Source organism: Macaca mulatta, chromosome X (genome assembly GCF_049350105.2).
Source record: "Macaca mulatta isolate MMU2019108-1 chromosome X, T2T-MMU8v2.0, whole genome shotgun sequence".
Classification (NCBI taxonomy): domain Eukaryota; kingdom Metazoa; phylum Chordata; class Mammalia; order Primates; family Cercopithecidae; genus Macaca; species Macaca mulatta.
In genome coordinates this window covers 160291428-160312074 of record NC_133426.1, presented here as the reverse complement: position 1 = coordinate 160312074, position 20647 = coordinate 160291428, and the positions used below count along the sequence as shown (strand labels likewise).

At 46.3% G+C, this 20647-nt stretch overlaps 1 protein-coding gene and 2 long non-coding RNA genes across 6 annotated transcripts in view; 2 read left to right on the top strand and 1 right to left on the bottom strand.

The window, feature by feature from the left end:
• MECP2 (methyl-CpG binding protein 2) overlaps nt 1-20647 on the top strand; it is a 75359-nt gene that overhangs the window by 37452 nt on the left and 17260 nt on the right.
• Nucleotides 2390-5656, bottom strand: LOC144338639 (uncharacterized). The gene is made up of 2 exons (XR_013412899.1): nt 5569-5656; nt 2390-4824 (listed from the first exon to the last, which is right to left on the bottom strand). It is a non-coding gene; the product is annotated as an uncharacterized LOC144338639 (long non-coding RNA).
• Nucleotides 2600-4197, top strand: LOC144338637 (uncharacterized). 2 transcript variants are annotated; one of them, XR_013412896.1, is made up of 3 exons: nt 2600-2739; nt 3296-3395; nt 3959-4197. It is a non-coding gene; the product is annotated as an uncharacterized LOC144338637 (long non-coding RNA). The 2 variants fall into 2 exon arrangements; XR_013412897.1 differs by having other exon boundaries at nt 3884-4197.

Here is a 20647-nt window from a genome sequence, read left to right as displayed (position 1 = left end):
CAACTCCAACTCCCTGCTCCTCAGGCCAGAAACCTGGCGCTGGTTATCTCGTTTGTCCACAAATACTGTGACTCCACTTGCAAGATGGATGCAAAATCTGATGAGTTCCCCTGCCTCCACTGCTCCCACCCTGGTCCAGGTGTCCGGCTTCCCTGCCTCTGCCCTTGCCCCCTGGTTCTTGGTTTAGTTCTGCAATATTGTGTGCCACACCAGGGTGCTCTTCTGTTCAGAACCCTCCAGTGGGTCCCTGCTCACTCAGAATCACAGCCCAACAGGATCACCTCTCTTGCCACTCTCCCACCACTCATGCACTGCGGCCTCACTGGCCTCCTGGCTCCTCCCTGGACCCTCGAAGTATACCCCTGCCTCAAGGCCTTGACCTCTCCTCTGCCCTCTGTCCCAGGTATCACGCATGTCTGCTCAAGTGTCACCTTCTCAGTGTGACCCTCCCTGAGCACACCCCTGTCTGTAAATCAGGCAGCCTGCCTCTGCCCCACCAGTTCCCCCTGACAAGCATAGGACTTGTCACCATCTGCCACAAGCTGTGTTACTGCTTGGTTTTGTTTGTGCTCTCCCACTCCCTTCCCTCCCTTTCCCCACTCCTGTAGAATCTGAGTCCCATGAGGACAGAGGTTTTTTTTTTTGCCTCTTCCTCGATATGTCCTCAGTGCCTAGAATCATGCATATTTTAATTTATTGAGTGAATTAACAAATAAATTCTGTAGTGGGACATTGCCCTAAGGTTTTGTCTTATAAGAGGGATGGAAGAACATGCAGCCTGCTCTGCTGTTGGCTCCTTAGCTTCTCCATGGCTAACAGGAACAGTATTGTTTATGGGTTAATCAAAGCCGTAGTCATGAGTTAGAAGGTATACATAAAGGCAAATATGTGGAGATTGAGTTACTTTGGCGGGGGAGGGGTGGAGTGCAGTTATCTGAAAACATGGAACAAATCAGTGAGAGTCTAAATAGCACCCACATATTTGCCCCTCTTTTAAAACACACCTCCTTTATGAGCATATAATTTAACAGCACAGTTTCCCAGTGCAGCTTTGCGAAACAAGAGAAATGAATTTTGAGGGCTATCGGGTGCCTTTGCAATCTGTGGCTTAGTATTTGTGTGGCAGCATTTGTGTTTTGCCAACAGATGCACTGCTTAAAGTACCCATGAGAATGGCCTCTGTGGTTTCCTGCTTGCTCAGATGGAACCTTAGGAACTGATTATTGAGAAGAGGTTGACACTACCCACCTCAGCTCCCAGGCTTCAGGGCCTTGGTTACTACTCCTTTGGGCCCTCACTGACCCTTGCAGATGTCTTTTGCAACCTCTGTAGCCAGAAGTGACAACCGCTTTCTAGCATTTTGCTCTTTCCCTAATGGCTTATGAGCTTCTTGAGCACCAAAGCATGTGTGACTCCCTCACGCCTTCCCCTGTATAGTATAGCACCACTAACTGTAAGTATAAGGAGAAGGAGTGAGCAATTGATGGTGTCCCCCTGGATCGCCAAGGGAATGGGAAGGGGCAGGGTTTCTGGATTCAATCACGTGGAATCTAGTCATTGGTGACTAAATGTGCCTGTTACTTGGGGCCAATGTCCAGGTTCACTCAGGAGGTTTAGCCTGCTTGTTTCCCTGCTAGGTATCTATACTTTGGGAGAGCATTTTTTATGCTCTAATTGAACTTTCTGGGTCTCAGCAATTTGAACAATGCTTTGTTTTGCTTCTGGTGAGGTTACAAAGGAAGGAAAAGGAATCTGGTGTTGTAGGAGGTGGTGTGTTGTGTAATTGGGTTTTTTTTTTTTAAGTTTTTTTATATTTTTGCAACGAGGCAAGTTTTCTTTGAATAAATAATGCTGGGAGCTTATGACATAGAAGGCATATGTGTTGTACTCAGTACATTCTGAATTATCTGGGTTTATTTTTGTCTCTTGAATTCACTTATAAACAATTCAAAGGCTGCTTTTTTAGCTAACAGAAATAGGAAGAGAATCTCAGAATCTATTTTGTCATTTTTTCAATGGGTTGAGTTATAGTGATTGTGATAACTCGGTGGAAAAGCAGTGTAGTGAGTAAACCTCACTATGGCATATCATGAACATTTTGTTGCTTTTTTAGCTTCTGACCATCTTCATACCTTTTTTTGTGTTAAAAGTCTCCCCATTGTGTATATCTTAGTAGGAGGCAGGTGGACCCTAGTTTCTACCTGAGAAAACCTGAAGATGGGGTTAGGGGCCTGTGGTGTACTTCCTTCTCATGCTGTCCATGACCACTGCAGTGGCTTTGTAAGGATCCAGGACCCTGGGCCCCTCAGTGGGTGTCTTCCATTTCTCGAGATTGCCTCTTGGTTGTGAGATGATGGTTGCTGCTCTAGTCATTGCATCCACTCCTCCAGGTAGGAAGAAAGAGGTCATAGGGGAAAGGCAAAATGGCACTTGACATCTTAACTTCTAGGCCCATTCAGTATTTCCATTTCCATCTTCACACCCATCATCTTGTCCCAGGGAACACACAGCACCAGCAGCTCAGTAGGTATAACAGCAATTATTTATTTCTCACACATGGGTCTGGGTCAGCTGCAAGATGGGATTCAGATCTGTTCTCAAGCCTGTCGTTCCAGGACCCAGGAGGGAGAAGCAACTGCCAGGGGAAGTCTCTTCGTAGGCGGAGGTCAGGAGTCCAAGAGGAGTGAGCAGAGTCACAGAAGCCTCTTAAAGCCTCTTCTTCCCCCATCCCATCAACACGTGAGCAAGCCCAGAGTCAGTGGGTGGGAGGTGTGCTCCGCCCATAGTCAGTAGAACAAGAGCAAGCTTGAAAGAGAATGATGAACAGGAGTGCGCTCAGCCACTGTCTCCTTCGCCGTAACGTGATCCCATGGTCTACTGGGAAGCGGGAAATAACTCTCCTTAGCTGAGCACAGGGTCTCATTAGTAAGGCAGATGGAGAACATGGATGTTGGGGGACAGCTGGCAGTGCCTGCCACAGGGGAATGGATATATTCCCTCCCCTTGCTCTCTGGAAACTAGGGGATGGTGATGAAGCCTAGGCTTGGCCAAACCCATTCTGCCTTCATGGATTTTGACTCTTGAGGGACAGTAAAGGATTAGTCATGGTGGTGGCACCTAAGCCACAAAACCAACAATCGTGGCTAATGTCTACTGATGATGTGCAGCAGTGCCCAGGGTGGGTGTCCCAACCAGCAGGTCCCTACACTGTAACCTTGGCTGTATTTGCAGTGGTGCAGCCTCTATTCCTGCAACTTTTCTGAGCCTAGTTCTCTAGTTCTCTCTCCATTTCCAGATCTGCTGCCCAAGAACTCCTTTGTGATTGAATTTAACCAGAGTTGATTTCTGTTGCTTGAAACTCAGGACCTTGATGCAGTGTGCAGGGTCTGGGCAAGGTAAAAACACACTTTCATGATTTTGCCTCAAGTATAGTAGATGAGGTTAGGCTTTTTGAGCCAGGTAGCCTTGAGATTAATTCTCAGCTCTTGAACCTAACAGGTGACCTCGGCAATCAAGTCACTTGCCCTCTTTGAGCCTCAGTGTTGCCCTCAGTTAAACATTGCTTACATGTGTTGCTGAGCATTCAATGAGATTGTATATAAAGTGATCATTGTGAAGGTATTGGAAGATAATTTGGGAAAGTGTTCTGGTCTAAGCTTTTGATTGGCTCTCCATCATTTGGGTAATGGGATAGTAATTTAGGAGTACCATAGCAGTTCAAGGGGCCCTTCTGGAAAGGGTATGAGGAAGGTCAGGGACAAGTCTGAAGTGAATCATCCTGGGCTTAATGCCTCTGACTGGGCAGTGGGTACAATTATCTCAGGCTAGTCAGTAGTCATTTATTGTGAGAATACATGGGCAGATTTTTTAATTTCCTTCTCAGTCTAGACTTGAATGCAAACAGTTCTTATTGCTAACTTACCACTAGTCACCACTAATGAACAAAGACTATGAACAGGAAATTCATAAAAGAAGAGATACAGATGGCCAATGAAGATAGGAAAAGAGTTCTGCCTGCTGGTAATCAAAGTGATGCAAACGAAAACAAAAATGATGCCTTTTCACCTACCAAATTTGTCAAGATTAAAAAGAAAGCAAAGAGCCAGCGTCAGCTGATGTTCATACCTGCACCTGCTCAGTAGCTTGCTAATGTTCTGCCTGCTCCACACGCCAGGCCAGCCTCCACGGCGCAGCCAGGTGAGGCCTTTCCTTGTATACAGGCACGTTTGGATTCACTGTTGCATAAGTGACACATGTGCATGCTTCACAATTCAGGAAGTGCAAACTCCAGAGTGATGCAAGGTCTGAGTGTCCCTGCTGCCCTGGTCTCCCAGCTGCCTATGCCTCTCTTCAGGGAACAGCTGCATCCAGGGTCTTGTCTGTGTCTTTTGAGGTGTTCTGTGCACACACAGACACATCTAAACCTATTTTTATTTTCCCTGCACCTGCTTGGGCTACTGTAAGCTGTTAAATTTTTTTTTTCTAAGAATTTGTCCATTTTGTCTGACTAGCGTAAAGTTGTTCATGTTATAGTTTTTTGTACCTTTGCAACATCTGTAATTATATCTGCGTTTTCATTCCTAGTATTTGTTGTTTACTTGTACCTTCTCCCATTTTTCCTTGTCTTGGTAAAAGTTCATTAGATTCATTGGTCTTACAAGAAGCAGACACGTAGGCATTATTGCCCTGTATTACTCTGTGTCTCTTTTCTAGTTCATTAAATTCTGCTTTTGCTTTTATCTTTATTATTTTTTCTATGGTCTTAGAGTACATTCTCTGTTTTTTTTGTTTGTTTGCTTAGAGAATCTTGCTCTGTCGCCCAGGCTGGAGTGTAGTAGCGTGATCTCAGCTCACTGTAACCTCCACCTCCCAGGTTCAAGTGATTCTCGTGCCTCAACCTCCTGAGTAGCTGGGATTTACAGGCATTTGCCCCACACCCGGCTAATTTTTTGTATTTTTAGTAGAGATGGGGTTTTGGCATGTTGACCAGGCTGGTCTCAAACTCCTGACCTCAGGTGATCCACCAGCCTCGGCCTCCCAAAGTGCTGGGATTACAGGCATGAGCCACCACGCCCGGCCCTAACTTCTTAAATTATAAATGTGGTTCATTGATTTTTCTACCCTTTTTTCAAATGTAAGCATTTAAGGCTAACCCTCTGGAACTACTTCAGCTGTATCTAGCAAGTTCTGATAGTATTGTCACTTGAAGTTAGCCCAAGGATTTTTAAAATTTTCTTTGTTTCTTCCTTCGACTCACAAATTACTTTAAAATGTTTTTTTCAATTTCCAAGCACATGGCTTTGGGCTTTTTTTTTTTTTTCCCCCAGTTGCTCTAGAAAAAAAAATTGACCACACAAGGCGGCTCACGCCTGTAATCCCAGCACTTTGGGAGGCCGAAGCGGGCAGATCACCTGAGGTCAGGAGTTCGAGACCAGCCTGGCCAACGTGGTGAAACCTCGTCTCTACTAAAAATACAAAATTAGCCAGGCATGGTGGCACACACCTGTAGTTCCAGCTACTCGGGAGGCTGAGGCAGGAGAATCACTTGAACCGGGAGGCGGTGGTCACAGTGAGCTGAGATCGCACCAATGTACTCCAGCCTGGGCAACAAGAGCGAGAGACTGTCTCAAAAAAAAAAAAAAAAAGAAAAAATCAACTTATGACTAAATGGCACTGTGGTCAAAGAACTTGGTCTGTGTGACACCAGTTCTTGCAGTTGGACAGAATATGTCACTGCCAAGCATGGGTGCAGGATTCTACATATATTCATTACCTCTGTCTTATCCTTTTATTGTGAAAGTATTTTCTCTTACTGTCATTTTGTTTACTTGATTTGTCAACTGATGGGATATGTGTTAAAATCTACTGTAGTGATGGACACATCAGTTTCTCCACAGAGTTTGGTAATTTTCATTTTATTATTTATTTTTAGGCCACGTTTTCAATTTTAGATACAGTTTCACATTCCTGGTGTATTGAACCCTTTGGTATTATGAAGTGACCATACTAATATTTTATTTTTTAATTATTATTTATTTATTTTATTTATTTTACTTTTTTTTTTTTTTTTTGAGACAGGGTCTCCCTCTGTCACCCAGTCTGGAGTGCAGTGGTGCAATCGCAGCTCACTGCAACCTCTGCCTCCTGGGCTCAAGTGGTCCTCCTACCTCAGCCTCCTGAGTAGCTGAGAGTACAAGCTTACACCAGCACGCCTGGCCAGGTTTTTGTATTTTTAGTAGAGACAGGGTTTTGCCGTGTTGCCCAGGCTGTCTCAAACTCCTGGGCTCAAGCAGTTCACCAGCCTTGGCCTCCAAAAGTGTTGGGATAACAGGTGTGAGCCACCACGCCCGCCTATCCCAGTTTTTTCTTTTCTTCCTTTCTGTGTCTTTGGTATGTAGAGCTTTTGAAAATATCAGATAGCTAGATTTTTTTTTTTTTTTTTTTTTTTTGAGACGGAGTTTTGCTCTTGTCTCCCAGGCTGCAGTGCAATGGCGTGATCTCAGCTCACTGCAACCTCCACCTCCTGGATTCAAAACAATTCTCTTGCCGCAGCCTCCTGAGTAGCTGGGACTACAGGCATGCGCCACCACACCCGGCTAATTTTGTATTTTTAGTAGAGATGTGGTTTCACCATGTTGGCCAGGCTGGTCTCAAACTCCTCACCTCAGGTGATCCACCCACCTTAGCCTCCCAAAATTTTGGAATTGTAGACGTGAGCCACCATGCCTGGCCAATAGCTAGATTTTTTTTTTTTTTTTTTTCTGAGATGGAGTCTTGCTCTGTGGCCCGGGCTGGAGTGCAATGGCCGGATCTCAACTCACTGCAAGCTCCGCCTCCCAGGTTTACGCCATTCTCCTGCCTCAGCCTCCCGAGTAGCTGGGACTACAGGCGCCCGCCACCTCAGCCGGCTAGTTTTTTGTATTTTTTAGTAGAGACGGGGTTTCACCGTGTTAGCCAGGATGGTCTCGATCTCCTGACCTCGTGATCCGCCCGTCTTGGCCTCCCAAAGTGCTGGGATTACAGGCTTGAGCCACCGCGCCCAGCCTAATAGCTAGATTTTTTAAAAAAATCCATTCTGTCTGTTTTGTCCTTTAACATCTATTTGATTTCTGATACATTTAGATTTGTTTATAGCATATTATTTTGTGCATTCTATTTTTCCATATTTTCTGTTCTTTTAAATTTTTCTTCTCCTTTCTTGCCTTCTCTTAGACTTTTAAAAAAACTGTGGTAAAATACACATCACCTAAAATTTACCATTTTTAAATATACAGTTCAGTGGCATTAAATACAAATTGGAGGCCAGGCATGGTGGCTCATGCCTATAATCCCAGCACTTTGGGAGGCTGAGGTGGGAGGATTGCTTGAACCTGGAGGTTGAGGTTGCAGTGAGGTGTGATCACGCCACTGCAGTATAGCCCAGGCAACAGAGTGAGACCCTATCTAAAAAAAAAAAATAGATCGGCATCACACGGTGTGTGTGCTGCTGTGCCGTGCTTTATCATTTAACATTAAAACATAAACATCAGCACTGTTATGGATTGAATGTTTGTGTCCCCCATAATTCCAGTGTTGAAGCTCAAACCTCCAATGTGATGTTATTTGGAGATGGGGTCTTTGGGAGGTGATTGGGTTTAGATGAAATCAGGAGGGAGGGTGGGTCTCCTTATGACAAGAGACAGCAGAGAGCTTGCTTTCTCCACTATGTGAGTACGCAGTGAGAAGGTAGCCATTTCCAAGCCAGGAAGAGAGCCCTCACCATGGGCTAAATGTGTTGACACCTTGATCTTAGACTTCTAGCCTCCAGAGCTGTGAGAAATTTCAGTTGAGTAGGGCCCCCCAGTCTATACTATTTTGTTATAGCCTGAGCAGACTAATACACCCATGTTATGAAAAGCTATAAACATCCCTTTAAAGGCCACCTAACATTCCATCGTATTACCTCATGCATCTTCTCTGCTGAGCTTTCCAAAAGAGTGGCTTAGGCTGGGCATGGTGGCTCATGCCTGTAATCCCAGCACTTTGGGAGGTCAAGGTGGGCGGATCCCCTGAGGTCGGGAGTTCGAGACCAGCCTGACCAACATAGAGAAACCCCATCTCTACAAAAATACAAAATTAGCTGTGCATGGTGGCGCCTGCCTGTAATCCCAGCTCCTCGGGAGGCTGAGCCAGGAGAATCACTTGAACCTAGGAGACAGAGGTTGCAGTGAGCCAAGATCGTGTCATTGCACTCCAGCCTGGGCAACAAGAGCGAAACTCCATCTCAAAAAAAAGAGTGGCTGGCCGGGTGCAGTGGCTCATGCCTGTAATCCCCACATTTTGGGAGGCCTTGGCGGGTGGATCATGAGGTCAGGAGTTCAAGACCAGCCTGGCCAAGATGGTGAAACCCCCGTCTCTACTAAAAATAGAAAAATTAGCCGGGTGCAGTGGCAGGTGCTTGTAATCCCAGCTACTCGGGAGACTGAGGCAGGAGAATCGCTTGAACCTGGGGGGCAGAGGTTGCAGTGAGCCGAGATGGTGCCACTGCACTCCAGCCTGGGTGACACAGCGAGACCCCGTCTCAAAAAAAAAGGCGTATGTTCCCGATCTCCACCTCTCATTCATCAGCCCCTGTGATCAAACCTCTGGGATTAGATCTCCATTGGGTCCCTCCCCTCACCCTAACCCAACAAGGCAGGCTTGTCCTTACCCACACTCTTCAGGTGAAAACTTAATCAGATGCAAGCGTTTATCTTAGTGGCCTCTCGTGGAGTGTGGTTTCCTTCTTGCAGCTCTTTACTGGCTAAAACTCTTCTGGGAGTTAAACCAGGTGTGGTCCTTGACCCTCATGATTTTGTCCCGTCTCCTATGCTGGGCTCTGTATCCTTGTCTCCAAGCAGTCTCGTGTGACAGGAAAGTTACCTATTATTGCATGTTCCCCTCTTGTCACCTGTGGTGTGACACTTGTTCAGTGAATGAGATTTGTGAATGTGTTACATCTGTGGGAGGAAGGCAGTTTGCAGCAAGAGTTGTAGTTCCCTTGCTTTGCCCTGAGGGCCAGGACTTTACACTAGATTTTTTTGTTGCATTCCTGCACTCATAAAGTACACGTAAACTTAGAGGTGGTGTGTTAAATGCTAGAACTTGAAACTGAGTTCAGCTAGGCTTAAGTGCCCCATAATTTTTGTCCCACCAAACAATTTCATGAATATCTACAGATTGTTCCCTCAATATGCCTCAATATTATACCCGATTTGGGGAGCGCAGACCAGTCAAGGTTGATGTGCATCTGCTGAACACGATCTTAAGTTGTTGAAGTAGGTATTATTAATGAATGGACGTCTGTTTTAGCTCCAAGAGCCCCTGGTCTTCCAGAGGAGACTCCCGATGATCTTCCAGAAGCAGCTGGGCCTCTTTTGGTCCTCCCCCACCCAGGTGCATGGGTGAGTTTGATTCCTCTGCCGTTGAGTAGGCTAGGCTGCTGCCTCTTGAGCCTCTTCCACCAGGCCGTCCGTTAGGTGGCGACAGAGAGCACTAAAAGGAACTACTGTGGAAATAAAACTTGTTTTGCTTCTTGGAGGGGAAAAAAAAAAGAAAAAGGCTTGTGGGGCGTGTGTGCCTTTTAGTCAGATTTTACCGTGCAAACATTTGAGAGATGTCTGCCCTCTTTCTCCCTTCCATTCTTTTCAACTCACTGCCCGCCCTACCACCCCCATCTCCTTCAAGATAAGGTGGATAGATCAGAAGACCAAATAGACAAATGCCATGTCCACTGTTTTCTGTCACAGTTGATAGCCATACCAGTCACCCAAGCTGGAAACCCAACAGGCCCCTGCCCTTCACTGCCCACATCCAGGGGAGCCACCAAGCCCCACAAATTGTTCCTTTAACTGTTTGTCCCTTTTCTGTCTTCTTTCATCCCTTCTACCGCTGTCCTGGTTCAGTTCCCTCATCTCGCCCTAGGACTCCCGTGATGACTTATGATCTTTCCTCTACCTCTCTATCTTCCACACAATCCCTGTCGTCAATCTCATTCTCCTGCTTTAAACCCAAGAGTGGCACCCTGTGTTCAAGTGACATCAGGGCCCCTCATGTGGCTCCTGCCTCTCTTTGTGGTCCCTTCTGTTGCTGCCGCTTTTCTCATGGACATAGCCCTCAGAAGTCCAGGACTGCTTGTAGTTCCTCCCAGGTACCATGTTTCTTGCACTCCTGGCCTTTGTCATTGGCTCCCCTGTGCAAGTCACCTTCTCTTCTCCTTTCCCTCCCCTGTGGCCTCGCCTTGTCCTGCTTATCCTTGAAGACCCAATCAGGTATCTCTTCCCCCAAAGAGCCCTTCCTAACCACCACCACCCCCTCCCTGCCACGTCACACACACACCTGGGTTAGGCCCTGCTTCTCCACGCCTGTGCCTCCTGCCAAGTCCTCAGCAGTCTCTGATCCCATGTACCTCCAGGCTTGGCATAGGGGGGCTGTGACACTCAGCCTTTTGGCCCACAGACCACTGTTGTGGGCTTGCTCACTGCCCCAGTCAGTCCTTTGTTATTGAGGATTCCATGCCAGTTCCTGACTCCAGCACACATATGCATGTAGACAGCCCTCCTAGTGCCTGGTTCCCTCTGTGTCTTCTGCCACTCATTCCCATGGTTGTAGCCTGGAGTTGGTCATCACTGGAAACCCCTCCACCCACAGAGTTCTAACTTAGACAGCTCTGCCTATAATGAGGACTTACTGTCTTCGTAGTTTTCAGTGTCAACCACTGTTTGACGCCCCTGGGACTCCGTCGGTCTTCCCTCCTCTTGTGAACTGTGCCCATCACCAGACGAACTTGTTTTAGAATTTACCGTCGTAACTGAGCTCCCTTCAGCTCATACCTTCTCGGCTCCTGCTCAGTCTCTCTTTCTCCTTTTAGCCAAACTCTCTAAGAGTTCTCTCCACTCATGGGCCCTCATCCTTGCCTGCTGCTCCTTGCTCAGCTTGCTCTATGAACGCTTGCTTTCCCACATTCCGTGAAATAATCTTATCAGTCATTGGTGGCTGTCACTCCTTCTCAGCCCTTTCCTTATGTCTCTTCTGGTACCTCATACTCTCCAGGGGGCCATCTCCCCTCCCATCTTGAACCCCCTCTGGGTCTGGAGAATTCTCACCTCACGAGTTTGATAGGAGCCCAGGCGACCTCTGATTGTAGTCACTGCAAATGTCAGATGCTTATTTGCCTAGCTTCCCTTTCGGTCAGGGCAGCAGTTGGCAAACGGTATTTCCAGGGCCAAGTCCAGCCCACTGCCTATTTTCGTAAATGAAGCTTTACCAGGACCCAGTTCCACCTCGTCCTTTGTGCATTGCCCAAGACTGCTCTCCTGTACAACAGCAGGTAGGCTGGTTGTGACAGATACTGTCTGGCCCACAAGGTGGAAAATGCTATCTGGCCCTTTACAGAAAGAAATTACCTGAGTTCTACATGAGGGTGTAGGTATGTACCTTGGCCTCTGTCAATCAGACTCACATGCTAGGAGGAGCAGGGCCAGGCAGGAGAGCCTTGTCTCCTGGCATTGGGGCTGCAGGAAAGACGAGCTCCTAGGCCACAGTGCCAGTGGCCAGTGCTGCTGCCTTGCAGGGTCGAAAAGGCAGTACTGGCTGCTTGGACTAGCTTGGCAGAAGGATTTGGAGTATTGTTCCTGGCCAAATGGACTCAAACCTGTTCCTCCAACACTCTAGGGATTCTCTCATCACCCAGTAGCCTTTTCCCCCTAGTTTTAAAAATTGCAGTAAAATACACAAAAGATAAAATGTACTGCCTTAACCATTTTAAGTGTACAATTCTGTGGTATTGAGCACATTTATATTGTGCAACCATCACCACATGCATCTTCAGTAGCTTTTCATCAGTCCTTGTCTGCATAAATCAGCTAGAGTTGGTTTCTGTTGAGTGCCACCAATAATATTGACAGATATGTCTGATCTTCCTTCTCTGCACTGTCCTCTTTCTCTGTTTCCTCTGTTGATTCTTTCTCCTCATCACAACTCCAAATAGCAAGGGGAGGGTTGTTTACACTTATATTCAGCATGCCCTCACCCACTTGCCTGGCTCTTCAGACCTCTTCCCTGAACTCCAGACTCATATATCCAGCTGCCCTTTAGGCCTCTAGAAAACTAAATACCTCAGTATCAAAAACATGAGATACGGAAGTCAGAGTCCTGGATCTGTCGCCCTTTCCCTGTCCCAGTGCACATGCCCTTCAGGGATGGCACCTAGACCAGCCCCCTGCATCCCTGCCTAGACTCTATGGTAGTCTCACGTGGCAGACCCGGAGGCTACTCTCCTCTCCGGATCCCCTGCGGACACTCCAGTTATCAGGCACTGTCCGCTGTTCCTTCAGCTGGCCTCAGCTGCAAGAGCCTCCTTACCTAAGGTCTCTCTCTCTGACTTCTTCCCACCTCCCTTTATGGATGTCAGTTCCTGATGAACATCTTACACCCCAAACCGTGACCCAACATCTGCTTCTGCAGAGCCCCTCTGTGGCATCTTGCACCCTCCTGCCCCGCTCCTTCTACTCTACATCTTCCCATAGTTAGAATGGATCTTTTCCTTTTTTTTTTTTTTTTTTTTTTTTTTTTGGTGAGATAAGGTCTCCCTTTGTCACCCAGGCTGGAATGCAATGGCACAATCACGGCTCACTGCAGCGTCAACCTCCTGGGCTCAAGCAGGCCTTCCACCTTAGCCTCTCAAGTAACTGAGACTACGGGTATGCACCACCACACCTGGCTAAGTTTTATATTTTTTGTAGAGACTGGGATCTCCCTCTGTTGCCCTGGCTGGTCTCGAACTCCTGGGCTCAAGCAATCTTCCTGCCTTGGCCTCCCAAAATACAGGATTACAGGCACACACCTCTGTGCCCAGCCTCAGATGGGCTCTTTGAAGAATGTTCATTAGATCAGGTTACTCCCTTGAGAAAAACCCTCTCAGAATAAAACCCAAAGTCCATTACTTGAAAGCAGAGCCAGCTTCATGGTCCTGTGTAACTGCCCAGAGTTTCCTGAAACCCAGGCTTGGTTTATTACTCTACTGTCACCATCTCAAAATTCTTAATTTTTGAACTAGAGGCCCTGCATTTTCATTTTGTACCAGGCTCCACAAATTGTGTAACCGGGCCTGCCTCAGCAGCCACATGGAACGTGATCTCTCCCTGCCTATTTGAGCTCATTCTCTACCATTCTCTCCCTTGCTCACCTGGCTCCCACTGCTCTTGCTCTTCCTGGAACTTGCCAGAATGTTGCTAGAGTCAGAGCCTTGGCTCTTACTGCTCCCTATTGGCTGGACCCCTCTTTACCTGACCTGTTCCCTCACCACACACTTCCTTCAGATCTGTGTTCAGATTTCATCTCAGAGAGGCTTTGGCCCCTGTCCATCTCTCTGAATTTACCTCTGACCTCTCCCCCACTACCACTGCGCTAAGCTGCCTCAGAACTTTGTAGACATTGTGTCTGGTCTTCTGATGTTTCCCCCTTGGAAGAATCCCAAGGTGCTTGAAGAATGCTTTCTTTATCCTTAAAGTTGAGTAGGTTGACTAGAGTCTGTCTTGCTATTGAGCATTCTTTATCAAATTGTCCTGGGAACATGGTGTATTCTTTCAAGCTGCAGATGTAGTCGTTGCTGTTTCAGGTCAGCTCTCTTATGGATCTTTGACAGCATCTTCTGTTCCATTTGTTGAGTTCTGTACTTCAGGGACACAAATTCCTTATGTGGGATTGTCTTTGTCTCTCTTCCAATGCTATTAGCTTTGCCCTAATTGTTTTAACTTTTGTCTTTTTCATCTGCATTTACTTTGTCTAATTTGATTTTCAGCTATGTATATTCTGTTTCTGGCTGTTTTTCAATGTATTAGTTTCATAATGATGTGTTTTGGTCTGCAGTTTGTTTCTCTAGGTTAGAAATTTGTCTTTTCATCTTATTCTGTTTTATCATCCCATCTTTGAACTCTTTTATTAGGAACATGTTCTTATGAAGTTGTGGGGAATTTTTTTCCCTTCCTTGTGTGTTCTCTTCTTAGTGGGAGACTTTGCCTTTCTCGTGCCATCTCCCTCCCTGGGCCTCTTTTTTTTCTTTTGGCCATAATATGTTTGCATAGTTACATGTCGCTTCTTTTCATCTTGGCTCAGGCTTGGATGGCTCTGCATAGTCGTTCTGTTTGCTTTGAGACAGTGGAGGAATTCTTGGCTCTCTCTTCCCGGTTTCTTGGCATCCTCCCTCGCTGTTTTCCCCTCTGAGCTATCGTGTGCAGGCTTGTTATCTTGTATTCGGAGAGAATTTGCACGCTGGAGGGAGCTGCAGCCATGTAGTCTTCAGCCCTATCTGGATTCTTCTCTTTGTTCTAAGAACTGTGTTGGATGTCTTATACTAAGGCTCACTCTAGCTGCATGAGGGATGTGTGTGCCATTTCCATGGGGATAAGGGCACCTCAGTCTCTGGGTGGTTCCATAATCTGTGTATACCTAAGAGCAGTTGCTTCCCACAGAGCTGGGCTGGCTCACTGGGCACTTCGCCATTTCTCCTGCACCTCCCAGATGGAGTTTCTGGGTCTAAAAGGAAAAAGTGAAGGACTCCCACTTGGTTGCTTCTCTCCAGCTTACTGGCTGCAAATTCCCAGGGTGTTGCCTGCTCCCTAGGGTGGTTTCTGGGGACGGGGCAGGAGCCTGGCTTTGCTACTGCATTGTCCTCTGGAGTCTTTTCTCAGACTGCTTTGAATTACACCCCTTTCCTTTGTTTGCTGAAGTCTTCCCTTCACGCTCCCCTTCCCCGCCTTTCTTTTGTGTCTTATCTTACTAGGATTGGAAGAGGGCAGTTGTGCAGGAGGTCTGCATCTAATTCCCTAATCCATGTGAGAGTGCTCCTGTTGTGTGCTATGTGACACGATGGTGAGAAATACTCCCTAGAGCAGTGGCTACCAGAAGGAAGCCATCCCCCCCAATCCTCACACACACAGACTCCTTCTGACTGTCCTCAGATACATATTCTAGGTAAATGTCAGATTCCAAAGAAAACCCAGTTGGGATCTTTTTTCTTTCTTTCTTTTTTTTTTTTTTTTTGAGATAGAGTCTCACTGTGTTGCCCATGCTGGAGTGCAGTGGCGCAATCTCGGCTCACTGCAACTGCAGCTTCCTGGGTTCCAGTGATTCTCCTGTCTCAGCCTCCCAAGTAGCTGGGACTACAGGCACCCACCACCACACTTGGCTAAAATTTTTTTGTAGTTTTAGTAGAGACGGGGTTTCACTATGTTGGTCAGTCTGGTCTCGAACTCTTGACCTCATGATCTGCCCGCCTCAGCCTCCCAAAGTGCTGGGATTACAGGTGTGACCCACCGCGCCCGGCCTCCAGTTGGGATCTTGACTGAAATGACTGGTGTTCAATCATTATGGTTTCCACCTAATTTGTATTTGTACACAGGACAGTTACTAATTTGTTGATACTTGTCTGATCTCCAGTCCCGAGAGTTGTTTATGGGATGGAGCTTCAGTCCCTGCTGCTTCCCCTTTGGCAGCTGGAATCAGGGTGGGGACCCAGGGTGCTGCTGGCAGGTTCTTAAGACAAGTAGAATCTCCTCTATATCAGTGTCTCTCTCTTTCCCAGCAGTGCCCAGGAAAACCTGGCCAGCCTGTCACTGACCTCTCCACCTAGGGCACTGGTGGTTCAGGTCCTTCTTTTCGCCACCGGCAAACTGCACTTCTGCCAGTCTGGCTCTTAGGCCCAGTTTCTCTGATCTTGCAGATTTTCTCTGGCTCTGCTACGGAATCCTCATACCTCCCAGCAGGTCCTCCTTTGCCCATGTGTTTAACTGTGGTGGAATCATGTGAGCGCTGCTTCTCTCACATGGATCCCAGCCGCACCACATTCTACAGCAGTTCCTCTGAAGGCATTGATGGAGATGTTTCCTCCTGTTTTGCATTTCGTTGGTCGTTTCAGTAGAATCAAGGTGAAATAAACACGGGGGCTCAGATGTCAGCATTACGAACCAAGTACATCAGGCAGGCTGATGTGGACTGACCTACACTAGTGAGACGCAAGATGACGAAAACAAGGGCACTCACTCCAAGTTACTGATGAGATGTTTGGATCAAATGAGCCAGTCCTTAAGCAGAGTTCTCTAGTAAAAGAGATCTCCTTTCTGCCCTTTTTTGTTCCCTAAAATGTGTTGCCTCATGATGAAAATTTATTTTGGCAGATTTTCTCTTCTTCAATAAAAGCAGCCAACACTTTGTTAAAAGTCTGTGAAACTTGTTTACATGAAGTATGCAAAGGTAAGAAAAAAAACATTGTGGGAACATGTCGCTGAGGACAGAAAAGTCATGCACAGTGTCAGTGTCTATGGAAACAGGCCACTTGGACCTTAAGGACTAGGTACTTGGAATTGGAGGTGAGTTTGGCCTGGTGAATCTCTAACCACTGTGTGTAGGATCAGCGTGAGAACCCTGCTAGAATATAGAGGCAAAGATGTGAGGGGAAATCATTGGAGAAGTTACCAGGGAATGGTGAAATCTGAAAAAATGCATGCTTCTAAGTTGGGCATGGTGGCGCATCTGTAGTTCCAGCTACTTGAGAGCCTGAGGCAGGAGGATCGCTTGAGTCCAACCTGGGCAGCATAGCAAGACCCTGTCTCCCTAAAAAACCTTTTTTATTGTTTTGTTTTGGGATTTTTTTTTTTTGGTCTTTTTTCCTCCTCTTTGTGAGTAACGGGGTCTCACTGTGTTGCCCAGGCAGATCTTGAACTCCTGAGCCCAAGCAGTCCTTCTGCCTCTGCCTTCCTAAGATTACAGGTATGAGCCACTGTGCTAAGCAGGGGGAAAAAGAAAAAAAAAAAAGCCTTTTTAAATGAAAATCATTTTCTAAAAGACAGGCTTTCTGGGGGAGGGGTATTATTCCACTTATATGAAGTGTCAACAATAGGCAGATTTGTGGAGACAAATAGATTAGTGGTTACCAGGGGCTGAGAGGAGTGGGAGTGGGGAGCAACTGCTTAATGAGTAAAGGGTTGTCTTTGGAAGTTACGAAAATGTTCTGGAAGTAGATAGTGGTGATGTTTGCATGACATTGTGAATGTACTAAATGCTATTAATGGTAAATTTTATGTTATATGTGTTTTACCACGATTTTTTAAAAAATGATCAAATGCCCTCAGAATAGCCAACAGCCTTCCACTTGGCTAAATGCCTACTCATTAAACTTCTTGAACTAAATTCCTTTCTGATTGTCATGGTTACTGTGTCCTGGGCTTCAGAGTTTCACATTCAGGTTGGATTGGTCCAGTCTGGTATGTATCACTATAGGTCCCCACATTGGCCTCTTCCTCAGATGGACAGCCCATCTATCTACTGGGGCCCTGTGCCACAGCCAGATACACTTGCTCTGAGACAGCTGTGTGGGCTCTGAGCACTGGCCAGGCATCACAAAACGTATCTTTATGCTTTAGAGTAATTGGTGGTCAGCTGCTGTTTTAATTTTTTTTTTTTAATTTAGATATTCACATACCATGAAATTTACTCATTTAAAGTGTGCAATTCATTCTTCAATATAATTCATAGGCTCACAGAAAAAACTGTTTAAAAATAAAGTGTGCGATTCAGTGACTTTTAGTACATTCACAGAGTTGTGCAACCATTGCCTCTGTGTCATTCCAGAACATTTTCAACACCCAAAAGAAACCCCAGACACAGTAGCAGTCACCTGTTATTACCCGCAGCCCCTGGCAACAACTAATCTACTTCCTGTCTCTATGGATTTGCCTATTCTGGACATTTCCTATAAATGGAATTATGCACTATGTGGCCTTTTGTGTCTGGCCTCTTTCACTGAGCATAATGTCCTCAAGGTTCATCTGCACTGTAGCATGAGTCAGAATTTCTTTCCTTTTTGAGGCTGAATAATATTACATCCTATAGATAATGAGGTTTTGATTATCCATCCATCCCTTGAGAATGTATATTTGGGTTGCCCCTACCATTTGGCTATTGTAAACTGTGCGGCCATGAACATTGGTGTACGGATATCTGTTTGGTTACTGGTTTTGGTTTTTTTTGTTTGTTCGTTTTGTTTTTTTGAGACCAGGTCTCACTTGTCACCCAGCTGGATTACAGTGGCGCGATCTCTGCTCACTGCAACCTCCACCTCCCAGGTTCAAGCAGTTCTCCTGCCTCAGCCTCCCGAGTAGCTGGGACTACAGGCACTCAACCACCATGCCTGGCTAATTTTTTTTTTTTTTTTTTTGTATTTTTAGTAGAGACGTGGTTTCACCATATCGGCCAGGCTGGTCTCAAACTCCTGACCTCAGGTGATCCACCTACCTCAGCCTCTCAAAGTGCTGGGATTACAGACGTGAGCCACCACGCCTGGCCTAGTTTTGGTTTTTTGAGTGTGTGGCTAGGAGTAAAATTGCTGGGTCATATGGTAACTCCATGTTTAACATTTGAGAAACTGCTCTCCACAGCAGGAATTTTTTAACCTGTATATGGTGGGCTGGTGTTTAGGTTTTCATTTTACACATCTATAAAGATGAGATTTGCCGTATGGTTGCCTGCATTTGGGAAGGGTTCTGCTTTTGGTTGGCAAGAACTGCATTTTATTTAAGCTTTGCAAAACATAAGTGGTTTCTCGCATCTTCTCAAAACTGGAGGATTAAGAAATGGACGGTGAATTCAGAGCAGGGCAGCTGAACCTCAGGCTCTACCATTGTAGCCTTCAAGCTGAACCTCATTCTGTCTTGCTCCCTGGAGACCACTGAGACACTCTGCCTGTGCCAGTTTGATTTCTCACATTTTTAAAGGGCTGAAGCTTGTGTCTCAAAGTGCTGTAGCCTTTATTGATTCATGCAGAGAAGCCTCCTTGATTCCGCAACTCTGCACCTAATACTGGAAGTAGAAAGAATTGGAAGCACCATCTGGATGACACTTTAGGATGGAAGCAGCCAGTACAAGGCGGGGCTAATTATTTCCTCTGGTCCCAGACCGTTCACCTGGAGCCTTAGCCACCACCCTGCCCTTAGGTTAACTGCCTCGAGTGGTAGTTTAGTTCTTTTTGCCAGGGATAACTGGAAGCGAAAGGTGCTGAGAAATGCTGTCTCCAGAAAGTGGAGAGCACGAGTGAATTTATGAAAGGTTGGGATATTGCTGGGGTTCTGGAATTTTCTTTGGAGCTCACTCCAGGGGACAGAGAGGGGGCTGGATTCCAATTCAAGTGAGAAATACCTTTCATCTGCCTTGTTCACCTGGCTTTTTTTTGCCTTTTTGTAAATTCTGAAAACCTCAGGGATTGAGTAGTCTTTCCTCAACTGCAGTTGCCTGGCTGGTCACACCTGCCAGCTGTTGCTTGCATCCCTGTAATGTGCAGGGCCTTCCGGACCTTTCTCACAAGATCACTGCAGTCACATTCATGAGGAAAATGCAGGCAGTTCCTGCCATCAGACCCCTCGGGATGTCATGGTTTGGCCTGAAAACAAGATTCCTGCAACTCTAATTTTCCTTTGCTAGATCAAATAAAGGATTTGATCTAATGTTTGCATTCTAGCAGCAAAATCACTGAATATTTTATTTCTTAAGAGCCTTACTTCATATTTTGTAGGTATTTAAGATTCTGTAAAGGCCTTTCTGCTTCAACGTGTGATGTGTGCATTCTTAGAAAAAATTTTGTGTTCTGTAAATCACACAATAAAAACATGATTTTGTGCAGGAAAACCTGGGGTGGGGTGGATCACTCCAAACTTGGGTTGTGTGGTAACTGGAGCTCACTGATGAAATCATGAACAGTTCTGGCTGAAAGAACCCCACAGTACACTGAGGTCTGTTGGCATTGCCACCAGCCCCGCCATGGTCCCTTTGTGCACGCCACTACACCTGGGTAATTTTTTATTTTTAGTAGAGATGGGGTTTCACCATGTTGGTCAAGATGGCCTCGAACTGACCTCGTGATCCACCCACCTCAGCCTCCCAAAGTGCTGGGATTATAGGCATGAGCCTCTGTGCCCAGCCTCCAGCTTTTTTTCTTAATGTCTTTGTGTAATATGAAGGCATTCTCTTTAATTGTTAAAAGCTTGCCTGCGACTGCTTCAAAATATTACTGTCAGTTGGCACAGCTTCTGATTATATTGATGTCATCTCCCTCCTTTTAAACATGTTACCATATTGGCACTGTATGTCCCCCAGCCCATTGATCACTTGAGAGTTAGTCATAGTCCTCGTCCTGTTTCACTGCTAAACGTTTAAGCATGCCTTTCCTCAGAGCAGACAGTACAGTTAAGACGCTCAGGAAGTTTAGCAATGAGCTAACACAGAACCTTACATTTTTCCACATACCCCATAAATGCCTTTTTTAGAGCCTTTGAACCTGGAATGCAGAGTCTAGGACCGTGTGTTGTATTCCATTGTGTCATCCCTTCAGTCTCCTTTATCAGAAATGTTCCCCCATCCCCTTGTTTTCTCTCATCGTCTTGAGGAGTCCAGGCCGTGGTTGCGTGGCATGCCCTCTCTGGACTCTTCCTGCTGTCTCCTCATGGTAAGCTTCAGTCTCCCACTCGTGATGCTGGTTCATCTCAGTAGCACTGAGGGGCCTGAGCTCAGTTTGGTCGTTTGTTAAGGTGGTGCCTGCCAGATTTCTCCATAGAAAAGGGCCCCATGCTTTCCTTTGCTC